The sequence below is a fragment of the Pteropus alecto genome, unplaced genomic scaffold (genome assembly GCF_000325575.1).
Source record: "Pteropus alecto unplaced genomic scaffold, ASM32557v1 scaffold3, whole genome shotgun sequence".
Taxonomy (NCBI): Eukaryota; Metazoa; Chordata; class Mammalia; order Chiroptera; family Pteropodidae; genus Pteropus; species Pteropus alecto.
In genome coordinates this window covers 39,408,884-39,426,736 of record NW_006442484.1, presented here as the reverse complement: position 1 = coordinate 39,426,736, position 17,853 = coordinate 39,408,884, and positions in this window count along the sequence as shown.

Below are 17,853 nucleotides of genomic sequence, written 5' to 3'. Positions count from 1 at the left end.
TTTTTAATTCCTTACTACAGTTTAAAATTTATTTTGGCTTACAGTGGTTATACGTAGACATACACACAGACATACTTAGGTATACATATACACTTAACTCATAAAACTGTGTTACCACAGTGGATGTTGCCAGGGGAAAGCTCAGGTACTTAATCAATGTCATTACCAAGTAAATACCGAAGACATTTCTAGTGGCTAAGTGTCCAGATTTCTAGGCAGTCAAGATCTCTTTTGTATCTAATTGTGTTAAAAACCTAAAACAATGAGCAAACACTACACACCTATCAGAATGGCTACAATTCAAAACACTGACAAAACCAAATGCTGATAAAGAACTTTCAACCATTGTTTGATGAAAATGCAAAATGGTATAGCCTCTTTGAAATACAGTTTGGCAGTTTCTTATAAAACTAAACACTCTTACCGTATGATCCAGTAATCACATTTCTTGCTGTATACCCAAAGGAGCAAAAAACTTATGTCCCACAAAAGTCGGCAGAGAATGTTTATAGCAGCTTTTTTTTTGTAACTGTCCAACTTGGAAGTAACTAAGATGTCCTTCAACAAGTGAACGGATAAACAAACTGTGGTACATCCATACAATGAAATATTATTCAGCAATAAAAAAAAAAAAGAGCTATCTAGCCATAAAAGGACATGGAGGAACTTTAAAATCATATTGCTAAGTGAAAGAAGCCAATCTAAAAATGCTTAATACTATATGATTCCAATTATATGACATTCTTGAAAAGGCGAAACTCTGGAGGCAGTAAAATGATCAGAGGTTGCCAAGGTTTCATCAAGGGGAAGAAAATATGAATAGGGAGAGCACATGGGATTTTTAGGGCAGTGAAAATATTCTGTGTGATACAATACCAATGGAAATATGTCATACATTTTTCAAAATCCATACAATGTAAAATACAAAGAGTGAATCCTTATGTAATGAATTTCGGTTGATGATAATGTAACAATATCGGTTCATCGATTATAACAAATGTACCACACTAATGATAGATGTTAATAATAGGGGAAATTATATATGTTTTGGGGGAGAGGTATGTAGAACTCTGTAGTTTTCAATTAATTTTTAAAATTTCAATTAATTTTTCTGTAAAGTTAAACTACTCTAAAAATTTTGTTAATTAAAAAAAAATAAAAGCAAAAGCTAAGACAGGGGTTATAAAACCAAACCAAACCAAACCAAACCAAAACAAGACAAAAATCATGGTAAAATAAGACAGCTTTGTGACCAGATTTTTCATAGTGACACAACTGAACATCCGAGCTGTTATCTCTTATTCTTGAGGTGGTAACTATAATGGTAACTGTGACAATGATATATTAGAATAAAGCACAAAGAAATACCAGAGAATATCCAGGTCTCATTAGCTAGAAACTATGATTCTGCAACATTCAGTCTGAGTTTGAGTCAAGCCCCGAATCTGTTGAACTCTTAATGATATTTTGAATGACTACTAAGATAATGAAATTAGGACTTGCCAGACCAGCCCAAGCACTGAAGTGAGGCCAATGCTATACAATTACTTCAGACCATAGGGTGTCCTTTTGACCCTTGGGGCAGATTTTGTCTTAGATAAACCTCCTTAAAGCCCTAGGACAACAAAGAGTCCTGCCACAATTTAGATGCTCCTGTTGATCCTCCTAGAGAGAGCTAATGGAGAGGGAGGAGGAAAATACTCTGAGTTCAAGTTTATTGATATTGAATAAGAATTACTAAAATTAGAAATACTGGTAAATCTTTAAAATTAACTCCAAGTGAAAATTTAGGACCCAAAGAATCGTTCTTTTCTACAAAAATGCTTCTCTAAACAAAGACTCTGGTAGTAGAGAGGCATAAAAAGCAGGTGAAACTTTAGGGCTTTCGAAATGGAATGCTTCTACCGCTCCCCGGCAGAGATCCTTCAAATCATGGTGTTCAGATGTACTACGATTCAATCCCTTTAGGCTGGAACTGCTCGGGAGCTGCATGGCAGTGCCAGTCGTCTCTGGCTGTAAGCAGCCGCTGCAGTGTATTATAGGAATATTATCACTGTCTACGTGCACCTGATAAGAAAAAGGCTGAGAAGCATCTCACGAGAGCATGTCTGCTAACGATGTTTTAATCCAAAATGGCTAGATCAGTGCTTGGCAATTTCTACTGCTTCTACATATTATCCTACTTTGCACACAAGGATAATATTTGCCAAGGAATTATTTCTGAACATACTTCACATGAAAGGTATAAAGCCTGAACTACTACAAAGCTATCAACAAATTCAGAGTTTCTGTAATACTTCTGATAATACTACCTATTTTTACATAACATTTTCATTCATTTTCAAAGTCCATAAAACCAAAAGTAGGAATCGGCTGTTAACTTATAATGAAAACTTCTGTACTTACCTCAGGGTAAAATGTCCGTGCCTTCACACAATCCCTCCACTCTGGGACTGAGCAGTTCTTGAAGTGTCTCTACCAGGTCTAAAGGGAAAGAAAAATATATAAATAATCTTTTTGGTGTGCTTCGGATAACATTAAATTCCGTTTCAAGTTGTTCAGATTCTCTTTTTGCCATTTCATGAAATTTCCACATACCTTGCATCAAACTATCTTGGGCAAAATAATCAGCATTTAAAGAACACTTCATTTGAAAAGGGAATTTTCTTTCTTTAAATCCTGTATAATTTCTCCCTTATCCATCTTGGAATGGATGGCGCCTTCACCTGTTATAATATCATATTAACTATTTTTCATGATTGTTTACATTTTTATTCTTTATCTAGATCACCTAGATTACATTTTTATTCTTTATCTCATTAATAACAGCAAATGTTTCCACAAGAGAAGTCAGAAATTGTTAGGCTTATACCGTCCTTTCTGTGGCTTCACTAAGACTGATTTATTGCTTTACTCTACAAAATAAACTAACACATTTTGGTCCCTAATCTCTAATGCCTAATTTTTTTTTGACCTAAAAATCTCTACCGGAGCCCTAAATACCCCATCAAATCTATAATAACACTGACCTGAGCCAGGAAAAAGTATGCTCTGTCAGCATGTTCTATAAGATAGGCTTCCATCACCACAAAGTTTTAGGCGTTCTTTTTTGGAACTAGGAAAGAAAATAAGCTGGCGTTGGCAGTCGATCACGAACTGCTGTAATTCGATGAATCCATTTTCTACAGGCTTTTCTTGGCAAGCCTCTTTCCACTGCCTGCAAACTGACTACTATTCTTTGCAAACCTTCTTTGAAATTCTACTCAAACGCTACCCTCTACAACCCAAAGAATTATATGTTGCTGAAAATATATTTTAAATCAGACTTTTAGTAGAAATATCTAATTTGAGAGCTCCTTCTTAACCTCAGATGTTGTTTACCCACAGAACTGTCCTAAGGTAAACCAATGGCATAGTGTTGTGTAAAGGTCAGAGAAGTCAGAAGCCTGGGCCCCACTAGGTCAGCTTGTCTTGCCAAATAATCTACTCCGTGGAGACTAATAGTACAATGATGTAAATTGAATGGTACTTCTAAACTCTGTCTACTTCTAAGAATCTGATTCTGTTTATCTTCGGAATTCTTAAGAGCAAGTGATTGGAGATTGAAGACAATGAGACCAATACATCTTCCAAAGAGAGGTACACAGTAGTTTTTTTATATAATAGAGTCAGTTTTTCCTTATTAATTTCACTATTTTTAACATGGGTAATTTCTCGACTCCCATTATTCCTATTAAATATCAATGGGAACAATATGGATAAATCTAAAAACCTTAAAGTTAAGTGAAATAATCCAGACACAAAAAGTACATATTGTATGGTTACATTTATATGGCATTCTAGAAAAGGGGGAAAGGAAGACTATGGTGACAATCAGCACAGTGGTTGTAAGAGATTAACTGTAAAGCAGCATGAGGGAACTTTCTCAAATAATAAAAAAAATTCTACATCTTGATTGGGATAATAGTTACATGGGTATTTACACTTGAAAAAACTCCATGGAACTATGCCCTTAAAATCTACATTTTATGGTAAGTAAATTATACCTCAATAAAAAACAAAGAAGGAGAATCAGGGTGACCTCTCAGTTTTGGAATGATTTTGAATCAGGGAGACTTTAAAAGGAATATTTATATCTCCTTCTAGGCAGTAAAAAAAACCTCTTCACTCTTTATTCATGCACCCACTTAACAATAATTTATAAGCATGAATATATCCAGAACTAATAACAGTGGCAATGTGTTAGAGGAAACAGTGTTAGTAATATAGACATGGCCCCTATTATGAGCTTTGATTCTGTTGGGGGAAAAGAGACAACTAAAATGGACAAAAGCAAAGAGTTATGACGATAGCATTGAGAGAAGTTCCATGTTTTAACCAAGAGCTTGCATCAAAACAGAATGAACTACTTTATGCTGAGCTGAAAATATTGGTGTTCGCAGATTTATTAAAAGCCATTAGAGTGATCAGATCAAAGCAAACCAAGCCTGTATATACTCTAAATTTACTGAATCAAAACATCGAAATACTTTTTGTGTCAAATTTCACTAGGACATTGAAGTCTGTTTTTTGTTTTTTTTTTCTTAAAACAAAATTTAGGCCTCCTACACCCTAAGGCCGCTTATATATACAGCTGTCCATGAAGATAACATGGTGCTAAATGACCCTCTTTCCCATGAGCAAATCCCAGCTGGGAAGACAGGTGTATCTACTTCTGGTGACTCTGCTGCCAGCAAGGGATCTGCAGGCCCTCCCAACAACAAGCATTATGCATTCTCACAATAAATCCAAGCTTGTAACAGGTGCAATATTTGACTTATTAAGTATAACCACAAATAGACCAGCATTCCAATGAAAAGTGCCTTCAGGTAAATACATCTCCCTTACCCTACACTCCAAACACACACACACACTTTCAAACAAAGTTCCCCCTGTGGACATTCCAATTTTTAAAGCACATGAAAATTTTTCTTAGCTTAACTGGTAAAAAAAAAAAATCATCAGATTCCCTTTTATGGCTTTCTAACCTATTTGTTCAAAATTCTTTCCAAAATGGGAGGAGTCATTTATAAGATTTATAAAATGGAAAAATATAATTAGAAAGAAAAAAATTCCAAATGTGAATCATGTTTATTTTGTGATCTTTTAGGAAAGAAACCAACATGATTTTTAAAACACTGCTCTAAAAGGAAACATGTTAGGAAATAGTGAGTAGTTCAAAAATTAGCTTTGGAATGACAAGTTTACTTTACGCCAAGGCTATAATGGATAAATGAATTCTCTATATTTAATCAGCCAAGCATCCACGGCATTGCATCTTACTGGTCTCTACTGTCCTTGCCAGTCTCTGACCAGAAAACTTAGGGTGTGGGTTGCATTCTACTGGCAGGACAGAAAGTGGCCACTAAAACTCTAAAGGAACTGGGACTCTAGATAACTTACATATGGGAACTATTCCATATATTCACAGAAAATACTGTAGGATTGAAATCCAAACTGTAGAATGACACTTTAATTACTTTCTTACTCCGATCAGGGACAAATTCAAAAGAAATCCTCTACTGCTAATTAGGAAAATATGGTTCCTATTTGCAGAGGTTTAACATATTTAATGGTTTAAAAATATGTTTATGTACATATATACCAAGTAATATAGATTTTTTAATTCCATTTTTCATTTTTATGCTCCAACCAAATACTTGATAACTAGAAATGTTAACGCAATGGGATGTTTTCCTAGCATTTTAGTGTAATTTTTCCTTCTGCTTTTCCAATTTTTACTCTCCCAATCTCACTTTAGTTCTGGTTTCTATTCTTTCTTTCTGCCAGTGTGAACATCAGTTCTCTGTGTTCCCAGTTCCTTAGTCATTCTTTGATATTTACTGGTATTTTAAGAAATATGTTAAGGGAAAATGTGGTATTGAGTTTGTGAGATCCGAAGAACTTTATAAGCTCTGGACTTAAGACTTCTTAATCTCAATCTATTGGATACATAATTGTGGTGCAAACTTCTAGATAATTTCTAATGGTTTTTGCATTGTCACAGTTTTCTCTCCCACTAACTCTCAAAGATGTCATATCATGACATTCAGTCTGCAGGTCTGTATCCACTGATAAGACAAACTTTTCCCATGTGTCCTTACAGCAAATATTAAGCAGTTCCAACTTTAATGAATTTATTATACAGTAAAATTTATCTAATAGCACTGAAACATTTTGAGAAAGGAAATAAAATTGTTGCAACGAATGATTTAGAATTGAATCTTTTGGAGGTTTAATTTTAGGAATTAGCTTTACTGCATATGCATACTTTAGATAAGTTCAGAAGTATATATTTAGCTCCTAACACGGGCAATCACTGTGCAAGGCACAATGGATGCATACATAAAACATAACCCTTCTTCTAAAGTAACTCATAGCTTAGCCAGTGAATGTAAGGAGATATAAACACATAAAAAGATAACAATGTTATTTGGCAAGTGCTATGACAAATGTATATGTCAGGCTATGGAAAAAATGTAGGCTGTAGATTTAATTTTCCAGATAAGGTGGAAAGGACTAGGATGTGTTTCACATGTATTAACTGAGTATGTAATTTTGGGACATGTGTTACCTAACCCAGTCCTTAAGATACTATCCTGATTATTAGTTGCAGAATTCATTAAATACTTATACACTTGGTTTTGCTCTGTTTTTCACATAATGATCTTTTCTTTAATAGTTACCCTGTGGCTAGTTCAGGCAGAATTTTATCACCCATATGCACATATCTATAGGGTTATTGTGGTATTTAATGAAAAAACATGTAAATTATTTATTACAGTACCTGGTATGTGATAATTGCCCTTTCCCTCAAAAAAAAAAAAAAAAGTTCAATCATCCCTGAAATTTTGGCTTTTTGTTGTAACTCTCTGCCCATGGGCAAAACTATTATGTATAAAAGATCTAGGATTATTTATCACAGTTCTTCTTCACTTAGAAGTCATTCAACTCATCCAACCAGGTTGCTCGATGTTCATATCTGAGGGTAGGGCCACATATTCCTTTAAGACTAAGGCTCAGATGGGACACATATCTGTAGCTAGAGGTCAGTTCTCAAGGGAGATGACTGAGCAGAGGAGATCTTCAAGGTGTTCACAGAGATAATGGATAGGTTCTACCCAGTTTGCATATTCTTCTTAAATACACCGAATGAACAAATTATGAAAGACTTTGAAATGAACTGAGTATCTTTAATGGGAAGAATGCATTATCTGGCACACTCTTCTTGGCTATGTGATTCTTTGGAAGTGCAACTGAGCTGTTACAAAGCTGAAAATTATAGATAACTGATAGCAGTTAAAATAATACTTATCCAAAGACAAGAAAATTCCTTCTGGTGGAGGGAAAATTGATTTCTCCCATTCCAAGGGAAAAAAGCCAGTTTTGCATATATTTGTAGATTTAATTCAACATTCCTGGCTCAACTATGTATGTGTGGTATTTTGAATTCCCTCTTGAGCCAATTGATAACATCTTATTAGTTTCTACATTAACAACCAAGTTAAAATTTTGATAGTGTTTTTTTCATGTTTGGATAACAATCTTGAGTTTGTCCTTTTAAAAATTATCCTCTAATTTTATATTTTTGTTTTGAGTCTCATGATAATAATCTAAATGATTTGGGGGTCTTCTCAAGCACTATCTTATAATCATGTACTCTCAAACGAACCCAGTGCTCATGTTTATAGGTACAATCATTTTGGTACTAAGAGGTATAAATAAGAACAGAGATGGAAAAAGGCTAATGATGACACTGCACAAAGAGAATTCCACAAACAAAATATTAGGAGAATTATCACTATAGTGCACACTATATTGCCATACTGGTTATAAGAACCTGTGTATAGCAAGCCAATGCCATATTCATGTGGTGAACAGATAATCCATTTCAACAAAATATCTCCTGCTACATTAAAAAACAATACTGTGAAACTGAATTTCCCAGATTTTTAGATATTTCTGTATTTTATTTGTAATTATATTTTGTAAGAGGTATAAGGATAAAGCATTTATGCTGGTTTTATGTTTGCATATTTTTAAAGTAATTTTAAGTAACTGTAATGAAAATGATTTAATGCTGTGGTTCAAAGAGAAAAATTTTCTCATTTTTTTTTCCTCTTAAAAAGACTCTATATAATATACAAACTGGCCTAAAAGATTGTGAAAAATGTGTATTTCAAATTTTGCATTTGTGTAAATTTAGTAACTAAGAGAGAAAGCTATGGTGTCCTGAAAGAGTTAATTTATTTCAATTTCATGATCATCTTTAATTCATCCTGACTTCCCATCAGATCATGTGCTATAAGAATAAAGAAGGCTCAAAATAAATGTCATTGTTTTGAAAAAAAGCCTAGTCCTAATGGAACTGTGAAAGTTCCCCTGTATAGCTGTAAAATATCACTCATCTCTTCGGATTGTGATATATTATTAATTTGAGATTAGTAATATCAGAATCCAATTATGAGATTATTTTATTAACGAAGATATGAAAGGAGAGATGGATTTGTATTGCATCCATTTTAAACCCAAAAAGAAAGAAATTATGTCAAATGTCTTGTTTAAACTAATGACATCATCTTCTACTCTTCTAAAAACCAGTTGCATCTTGGGAAATGATAGCTATTAGGTGGGAAGTATGTTTTAATTATTTAAAAACACATTTCTTTCTGTATATTATTCATTTAACAAAACCTTTTATAGAAATCAGCCTTAAAATTGTATATCTTAAATTAACTCTTTGGGGATCTAACATAATGTTCTCTCTAGTTGTTAGGTAGTTAGGCAGGCATGAGTGACAGGAGCAAAGGCCCCGCTCTGTAACCATAGAAACCTCTCCTGAAGACCTTCCTTAAGGACCTCCCAGAAACACACTCCCTTTAGAGTTATAAATTAACCTAAATCCTAGAGCAGGAAGACCATAAAAGCTGCTGGCTAAACCAGTCACAAATGCTTACACAGAAAGTACTACCCCAACCTGTCCATAATCTCAGCCTCATTATAATGTCATGCCTGTGCCTGGAAGTTCATGAATCTAATCGTAACAGACTGAATTCCGGGTAAACACATGCACAGTAGGCAAAGTGTTATATGGCTTCCAACTATCAGTCAAGGTGACCTCACATGAGAATCATCTAGCACCACCCATCACGGGCCCTAATATAATATAGAACTTCCCACTTCTGCATGGTTACAGCTTTCTTTGCTGAAAACCTGCTCCTCCCTTTGAGTGTACTCTATCCTTTATCTTTTCACCTTCCAAATTTCACAGGGCTGCAGCCTTCCTTAGAGTGGCCCATCTCTTTCTAAAATGTACTTTCAATAAATCTTACTTCTTCTAAATCTCACTGACCTGTAAACCTTTGCTGTGTTGATGGGGAAGAACCAAACCACCCCCACCCCCATGCCACTGGGGCGACGTCGGATTTCACATCACCTCAGCAGTAACATAGCAGTGGAGAAGAAAATATCAGAAAAAAAAAAAAATAGCTCTACAACCAGATAGAACGAGTGAAGACTCCAGGCATGACCTTGAACTTCTTGGAAAGGTAGGGTTTGGGAGGTTCTACTCTATGGGATGTAAATTTGAGGATTTCTGATGTTCACTTGTGAATTGAGGGATTCTCAGTATTTAGTAGATTAGAGATGTATCTATTGTTCTTTTTCACTTATTTATCCTTAGTTTATGGCATATAGTAGGCACTCAATAAATGAATCAATGATGTTTATAGGTAGGAGGGTTTGACCAAGACAGCATGCTCATGTTAAAAGATTTTTAAAAACGATTCAGTAAAGGCATCTATTATAGCAAACACATTTTAACAGTGTGTTTTTCAGAGAACAATATTTAAGTTAGAATACGAAGACATATAATTGGCATATTTTTGTTTTGCTTTTGTTTTAGCTTATGGAGATAGGTGAACATAGTTAAATATACAGTACACCTATCATTTTATTCTATTGCAGATTTCTTTCCATTGTAGGGTATTTTGCCATTAAGCTAAGTGCTGATTTTTTCAATTTCTTTTAGTTCTATTTTTCTACTGTATTTAAGTAGCAAAGAGGATTTTCTCTATGCCTCAGGGTATAGTTGATTCGGAAAGAACAAAGAATCACATTTTTGGCCTTTGAGCAATTAATTTGACCTTTGTATGTCAACAGTGCAGACAATAGTCTTTAAAATGATGACTCTGAATTGCAAGTACCAGCAGCTTAAGAGAAAAAAATTCCAAAAGCTTGGATTTAAATATCAAGAGCTAAATCCTGCAGGACTTGGAGCAAAGCATTTATACCATAGAGAGGGTGAAAAAAAAATAAGTGATGCCATAGGAGCAATTTTATTACAAAAAAAAGGAGAGAAAATAAAAATTAAAGTCCTTTCTGGACTAGAAAAAGAGAAAGAGGGAAGGGAGAAGAAAAAGAGTATAGATAGTATGGGGGTCCCTAAACCTACTTTGGGACTAAAGCTCTGGAGAGTTGAGTGACAAAAACTCTCCCAAATATTCAGTAACTGTTGCACTGGTGACTCACCCTGTAACTGGAAGGCAACCGAGTCTAGGGCTCAGCCAATATACCAACATAAGAGTTGGTCTATTTAGAATAAGCATTTATTGTTAGAGCACTGGTGATCTGTGAACGGGTTCAAAAACTGCCTTACTTTCTCAGTCCAGCTTAGAGTATTTAAGGGAAAATGTGGGTATTATTCTAGATGCTGTATGATGGTTCCGGGGGCGGATGATGGGAAAGTGGAGCTTTATGGAGCCTTCCTTCGGGCAACGTGGTCTTCCGGTGGCATTAGCAACCCAAGAGCAAAGATGGGAGTAGTCTGGAAAGAATTCTAGACCAGAAGGATTGTGATTAGTAAACATAAGAGCATTAATCGAAAGTTTCAGGGAACTTTCTTCAGCAGAGGACGTTCCAAGCTCTGGGTCAAGTTTCAGGGGACAATCTATTATTAAGGTACAGGGCAAGGAAAAGTGAAGCTGGGAATGCTGTGAAGCCTCTGCTATAGGGGTCCCAACTGGGCCCTTCCTCAACCCCACATCTACTCTGAAAATCTTTGCTGATTACCTTTCATCAAACTAATCAGCTGCAGTAGGTAGAAATGTCAGCCAGGCAGACCTAGGTAAAGAGAAAGCTTCCGGTGGACCCCTATCCTTTGCAAGTTTTCTTCAGCTCTCATAAGTATGGAGGAAATAACAGAAATTCTCAATACCATAGATGAGGAACAAAAGAGAGTTAAGAGTTAAGAATCAGTGAGCTTGAAGGGCTCCTCTAGCTTGATGCAAGAGGATTCCATAGCTGTACAAAGTTTGTAGGATAAACAGCTCTAGCTAGGGGTCAGATGAAGGATGTTGTTAAACTTCAGAGGATCACAAAGTCAGTGAAAGCCAATCAAGGGCCTGGGTCAGCAGTGGCAGAACTCCATGGTCCCAAAGAGTAACTTCTATTTTATCAATGCCTACAGGACAGAAATCAAATGGCAACCATGACTGCAGATGACAGAGATGCAACCACATATCAAACACCCTGATTTTAGGATAATACATAAGAACTCAACAGGAAGAAGAAGGCAGGGGTTAGAAAGAATTCTAAAGGCAAGATTATATTTTCTGCTACCAATCAAAAAAGGCCCAGAGAGTTGAGTTATGCTTAGTGGTAGACAAATGAGAGCTGCTTTTTTATGCACTTGAGCCTGTGACTTGTTACATTTTCTTATCCGTCAGATATATTTTAAAAACAAAAGCTAATACATACAAAATATATGCTCTCCTATGAACATTTGACAATCCACATTCAAATAATCAAATAATAACCAACAGGGGGAAGAAAAGATTGTTTTGCAATTACCAGAGCCCCAGCATTTAGTACAATGCTTGACATAAAATACATATGAGTATTTTTTAATAAGTAATTGAATATATTAATCATTGCCAATCTACATCTGGATAACAAATGCTAATGTTATTGATCACTTAGTTGGTACTAAACTGTTGCCTATATAATTTCCTTTAATCCTCGTATATTTATATAGTATTGTTATTCTCATTTAACAGAGTAGGAAATTATGGTTTATAGGGGTAAATAATTTGCCTAAGGTCCTAGAACTAGTAAGTAGTATGTTTGAGATTTAAAAATGCAAAATCCAAAACACTGCAATTCTGAATCTAAATTTTAAAAGTAGTTTTTAATTTTAAGTGATTTTGGAAAGTCTACACTATCATTTGCTCTTATTTGTCATCTACAATTTTTATTTTAGTGCCCTCACTTAGCATCACATTACTTTAGATCTGGGGAAGGGGGTTTTACAGATCACCTGGTTCAGTCCATGGAGTCAGCTCATTCAAGGGCACATAGCAAGCTAGTACAGATGATCCTTGAACTACTCACTCTCAGTAAAAAAATCCGTGTGTAACTTTTGGCTCTCCAAAACTTGAATTGTCCCCTTGGTATTAATAGAGAGATTGATTCCAGAACACCCCATGGATACTAAAATCCATGGATGCTCAAGTCCCCTGTATAAAATCCGTAGATCAATGCACATAGGCAGCCCTTAGCATACTCCCAACCTTGGATCAAAAACAATACAGGTATTTATTTTTAAAAATCCACATATAAGTGGACTGGTACAATTCAAACCCATATTGTTCAAGGGTCAAGTGTAGTTCTTTCTTTAGAAAAAACTCTCTTGCTTTCCTCTTTTTCTTTTAGCTTTTTTTTTTTCTCTCACTCATTTTAATAATCATTAAATTAGTTGAAAACATGAAGAGTAATGGTGTTTAGGATTATGAAGGATTGGCAACGCAAGATCAGTCAATGAAGGTTGAAGCTAAAATTGGTAAAGCAAACCTCTTTGCATAAATATAGTACTATAAACAATATCTAAAGCAATGCTTTTAAAGAGCTTGTTAAATGTATCCATTGTAAAGGAATCCTTTATACTGGCATGAATACTATTATCTCTGACCTCTAAGTTATTTTATTGCAAAGCAGATTTTCCTATTTTAAAGGTCTACTTTGTATACAGAATTATATTTTAATGTTCTGGGCCAACTTGCATAATACCCAAAATATATAAAAATATCAATTGTTTAAAACAATACATAGACCTTCCAAATGCTAATCATATACTGTTAGTATTTTCTATTCTGTCATTCAAAAGGTGTTTTTGTTGTTGAGTTTTTAGTGAGCTTACTGAAAAGGCATGGGTGGACAAATACATATACTCAAAACTGATGATTCAATAGAATGTGTGTATGAGGAGAAATTATATATTTAAAACACTGAATCATTTCCACAACCATCTATTCTTTAAAACTATTGGGCATCAAGGTACATTGATGAATGGGTCTAATAGTTTGTTGTGGTCATCACCGAAGAATTGGTAATGCACTCTATTATTTTGTTAGACATGTACTTCTAGTGACATTATAGTGCCCATAAATGGTCTGATAACTTGTAATCAGGATAAAACTAAAGTAATATATTTCAGACTTCATAAAAATGTTTCTTTGGAACTCGCTTTCTCATTATTATAGGATTTCACTGCAGCATCCCTTCTTTTTTTCTGTTTAGTCATTGCATTGCATTCTTCTTATGATCCTTACATTGTTCTTGCAGTTAGTTTTTATTTAAAGACACAAGCTCTATTATCGTATATGATCAGTCACTTCTTGGCCTGGAGCAACAAATGTGCAGCTGGGCCAAGGATGACTGCATAAGAGGGACAAGCTGAGAGTGGGTCACATAACACTATGGATGTCATTTCATCCTATACCTCTAGCTCTACTTGCTGACATGACTTTTTAAGTACCTTTAATTTATGTTCTTCCCCTTACTCCAAAAGGCTAAACTGTCAACCTTCTTCCTATGTTACAGAGTTTAAATCAGCCCAACATTCAAAAGCACATATGCTCATAAGTAGGAGAAATCTTAAACATAAAAAGCATTTGCCAATGTCTTAGCTTTTGTTCTTTTTTGAGCTATGCATTAGTATTCTTTGATGACTCCTAAAGCTTGAATAATTAATGAAGACATGGATGTGATCAAACAGTTTAAAAGTAATTGGCCAATCTGCTCCTTTTATCTTCTGCAGAAAGAATTATTTACGGAACTACAATATTTGAGTCTTTCTAAAAATTCAGAAGAAAGACTTTTTTCTTTCTTGTCTTCACATTTGGTCATTGTCATTTCTTTTTTTTCCTTCTTTGTCTCTTCTTCCTTAATTTCCTTCTTTTAAATGATTAAATGATTCCATTTTAGCAACTAAAACTAAATATGGACTATAGATGATGAAATACATTGCTCGGCTTTGCTCAAATATTTAAGGAAGCCAAATTATCTCAGGGAGAGGTGCAGATAAAAATTTTTTAAAATTTATTTTGAATGGGGTACTTTTATTTTTCAATGAGAGAGTAGACTTTTGCATCAAATGTTTATTAAAATACTGAGACCCTAAAACATTTGAAAGAATTTCAAAACTGTCAACAGTATTCCTCTCTTAAAGGAAAAGCTCCAAAAGCTGTCAAGGTTTAACAGGACAAAAAGCATCATGTTTAGTATACTTTAGTATCAGTTGTTTTGTAAATCTGCAGGCCCCTGGATAGAAATGTGACTTGAGGCCAAAACCTAGTAGGCAATATATGACATTTTCTGAATTCCAGGCCATAAAAATAATGAATAACTATAACTATGTCCACTGACATTCTAAAAAACACTCAATACTTTTAGCTGTCCTACTCCTGGCTGTATCTACTCAAGATAAATACTTAGAGCTACTAACTTGAGTTCTAAGTTCTGTCCACAATAGAAGCAAGGCAATTGCATTAATGTCATAGCGTTCTTTCTGATCCATTTATGATCATGAGTTGTTATGGATTGAACTGTATATCCCTAAAATTCGTATGTTGAAGACCTAACTCCTAATACCTCAGAATATGAGTTTATTGGGAAATACAATTGTTGTCCATGTAATTAATTAAGATGAGGCCATACTGGAGTAGGGTGAGCCCCTAAGCCAATATGACTCCTGTCCTATTAATATGGGGAAATTTGGACACAGACACACACAAGGAGTACACCATGTGAAGATGAGGGCAGAGATCGAAGTGATGCAGCATAAACCAAGGAACAACAGAGATTCCCAACAACCTCCCAGAAGCTGGAAGAGAGGCATAGAACAGATTCTTCTTCACAGCCTTCAGAAAGAACCAACCTTGCCACCTTGATCTCAGATTTCTAGCCTCCAGAAATGTGATCCAATAAATTTCTGTTGTTCGAGCCACCCAATTTGTGGATCTTTGTTATGAGAGCCCTGGCAAACTAATACAGTTGTTTAGTAGGACGATGTATAAAATTTGATATAATATTTACAATGCATCGCATGTATATTTATTTGTTACTATGAAGAGAGAAAATCTTTAATCATCCAGTAATTATATCTGAATTGGCAATTCAAATTTTTAGAATCACTTCAGAATCACATTTATGTACTCCTTTTGGAGAACAAACTACCCGATGAATAATTTACATTTTAATATCTGGGTCAAAATCACATCAAATTTTAGGAGTCTATCAAATAGTGATAATAAGAACCTACAATGTAGCTTCAAGAACTGACTAAAGTACTATTGATAGCTATTTCAACTTGTGTCACATCATTTATAACTGAGAAAATTGCATGAGTAGATTCAGCTTTTATGAGGCCTGAAACTTAAACAACTTTGGAATCTCTATTTAAGACAAGATGACAAGTCAAAAACCAGATTTATATGAAACAGGCCCATGTAAGTGATAGGCACTGAAGCTTAGTCTTAATTTCACCTGAAATCTACCACTGGCCATAAGATAGTGATAACACAGCCCAGAGATAATACAATCAATTTCACAGGGATGAAGTGATGCTTATATCAACAAAATTTTGCTAGACTATCACGGCGAAATAAATAGAAGTTGAAACACAAGGGAAAAGACAGATAATGATGCCCAAAGATACCGCAAGTGTTCTAGACAGATCAATCTGTTCTAATTTCATGTCAGCATTCCTCTACAAGCAACTGTACTGTATAGACAGTTGTACTGTATAGACTGTATAAGATTGGGTTAATGAGAAATCAAATCAATTAGCTGGCCAGTTTGGCAATTTAATACAAACAGTAAGTCAAAACAGCTACTAAAGTATGAACAATTGATTGATTAGAATATTCCAGTGGTAAATTATATACACACAGCTTCATATACTAACATCTCCATTCTGTTACATTTCCATTCCCTCTGTACAATATTCAGTACTAAGCTTTTTAGAGTCAGCTCAAGACCCTGTGCTATTTCATGTGTTTATACCTCTGTCTTGTTTCTCTATTTGGATGTATCTCTCTTGTCTTCCCAGTAAACTTATTTTTCTGTGTCCCATATAGTTTAGTCCCAGACCTTAAAATAATGGGTTCAGGATTCATTACTTTACATTACTCCAGGAATAGTTATGTTCTTGAACCCATAAATGTGATATACAGTCTAAGAAGAACTATATTTTAAAAAGTCTCCACCTTTCTCTCTTGTTTATTTTCCTCATGTACCAGAAAAGCCCCTACTCAACATTCCTTCTAAATTATCTACAAACTTCTCACCCAGGCCTAGTTCACTCACATATTTCCCTTCTTCCTTCTCTTGACTTGTATAATCAAAGAACTGATCAGCCAAAGGCAAAATCTTTCCAGGAAAGCAGTGGAGAGAAAAAAATTAAGAAAACCAACTCTAGCTTCAGGTAGAAGAGAAAGACTGAAAATACTCTATGTTCATAATATGTGCTGCTTCTCTTTTCAAAGCTGAAATACTTTCAGACACCAAGAAAACCACCCTATTTGACCTGCTGCCACCTCTCTCGCTATTAATTGATTACTCCCCCTTCCTTTTTATTTTTATGACCTCTGTAACTTTAACGTGTTTATTGTACTGAATTTTTTTAAGTCAATTTCTGCCAAAGAGTACAAACTTCTTGAATCAGGGGCTCTAAATTCTCAGTGCCTAGTGCAGCGATGAGCAGATAGCATCTTCTCAGGTAAAGTTTGCAAGTGAAATATCTTTACAGGTTATTCCAAATATGTCTATCCTTTGAGTCATGTTTCTTTAGAATCTACATAATAATTGGAAATGCGGTACACTAACTTTTACAGTGATTGGCATATAGTAGTTGCTCAATAAATGTTTACTGATTGAAAAAATGAAGTTATAAGATCTGAGCTTGTGACTAATTAGCCTCCGCAAATAGACTTTAAGGTTTTAAGTAGAACTCACTGGAGATTTCTGAATACATAATGTACCTGATACAGGTGTCTAAATTAATTATACAATTAGGTAGTCAAATTCAGGCCAATTTTGTTTTTGGCAATTTTAATGTTCCACAAAGAAAATGAGTTAACATTCATTTACTTTTTTCACAAAAAATAGGAAGGACATTTAGACCTCGCCCACGTGTACATGGCAATTTGTAATAAAGAATTCCAAACAAATTAAAATACTGACATCACTGCAGGTGACTACCATTTTTACCATGTTTCACTTCACATTTGACAGCTTTACTCCTTCGATACTGCCAAATAAAGACTATATTTCAGTTACAAAAACAAAGAGTGAAGAAGAGCACAGGAAAGCACAGGAAAGAACAAAGCAAGGGCTTTAAAACAGGAGGAGCTTGGAAAGTTCAGAGAAAAGATACATGAGTGTTTCTTAGACAACAGTTAGCAGTTGGTAGACAGGGATCAATTTGTGGTAGGATTTTTGAGACTATAACCAGAGGTTTTGCTTTACTATAGAGTG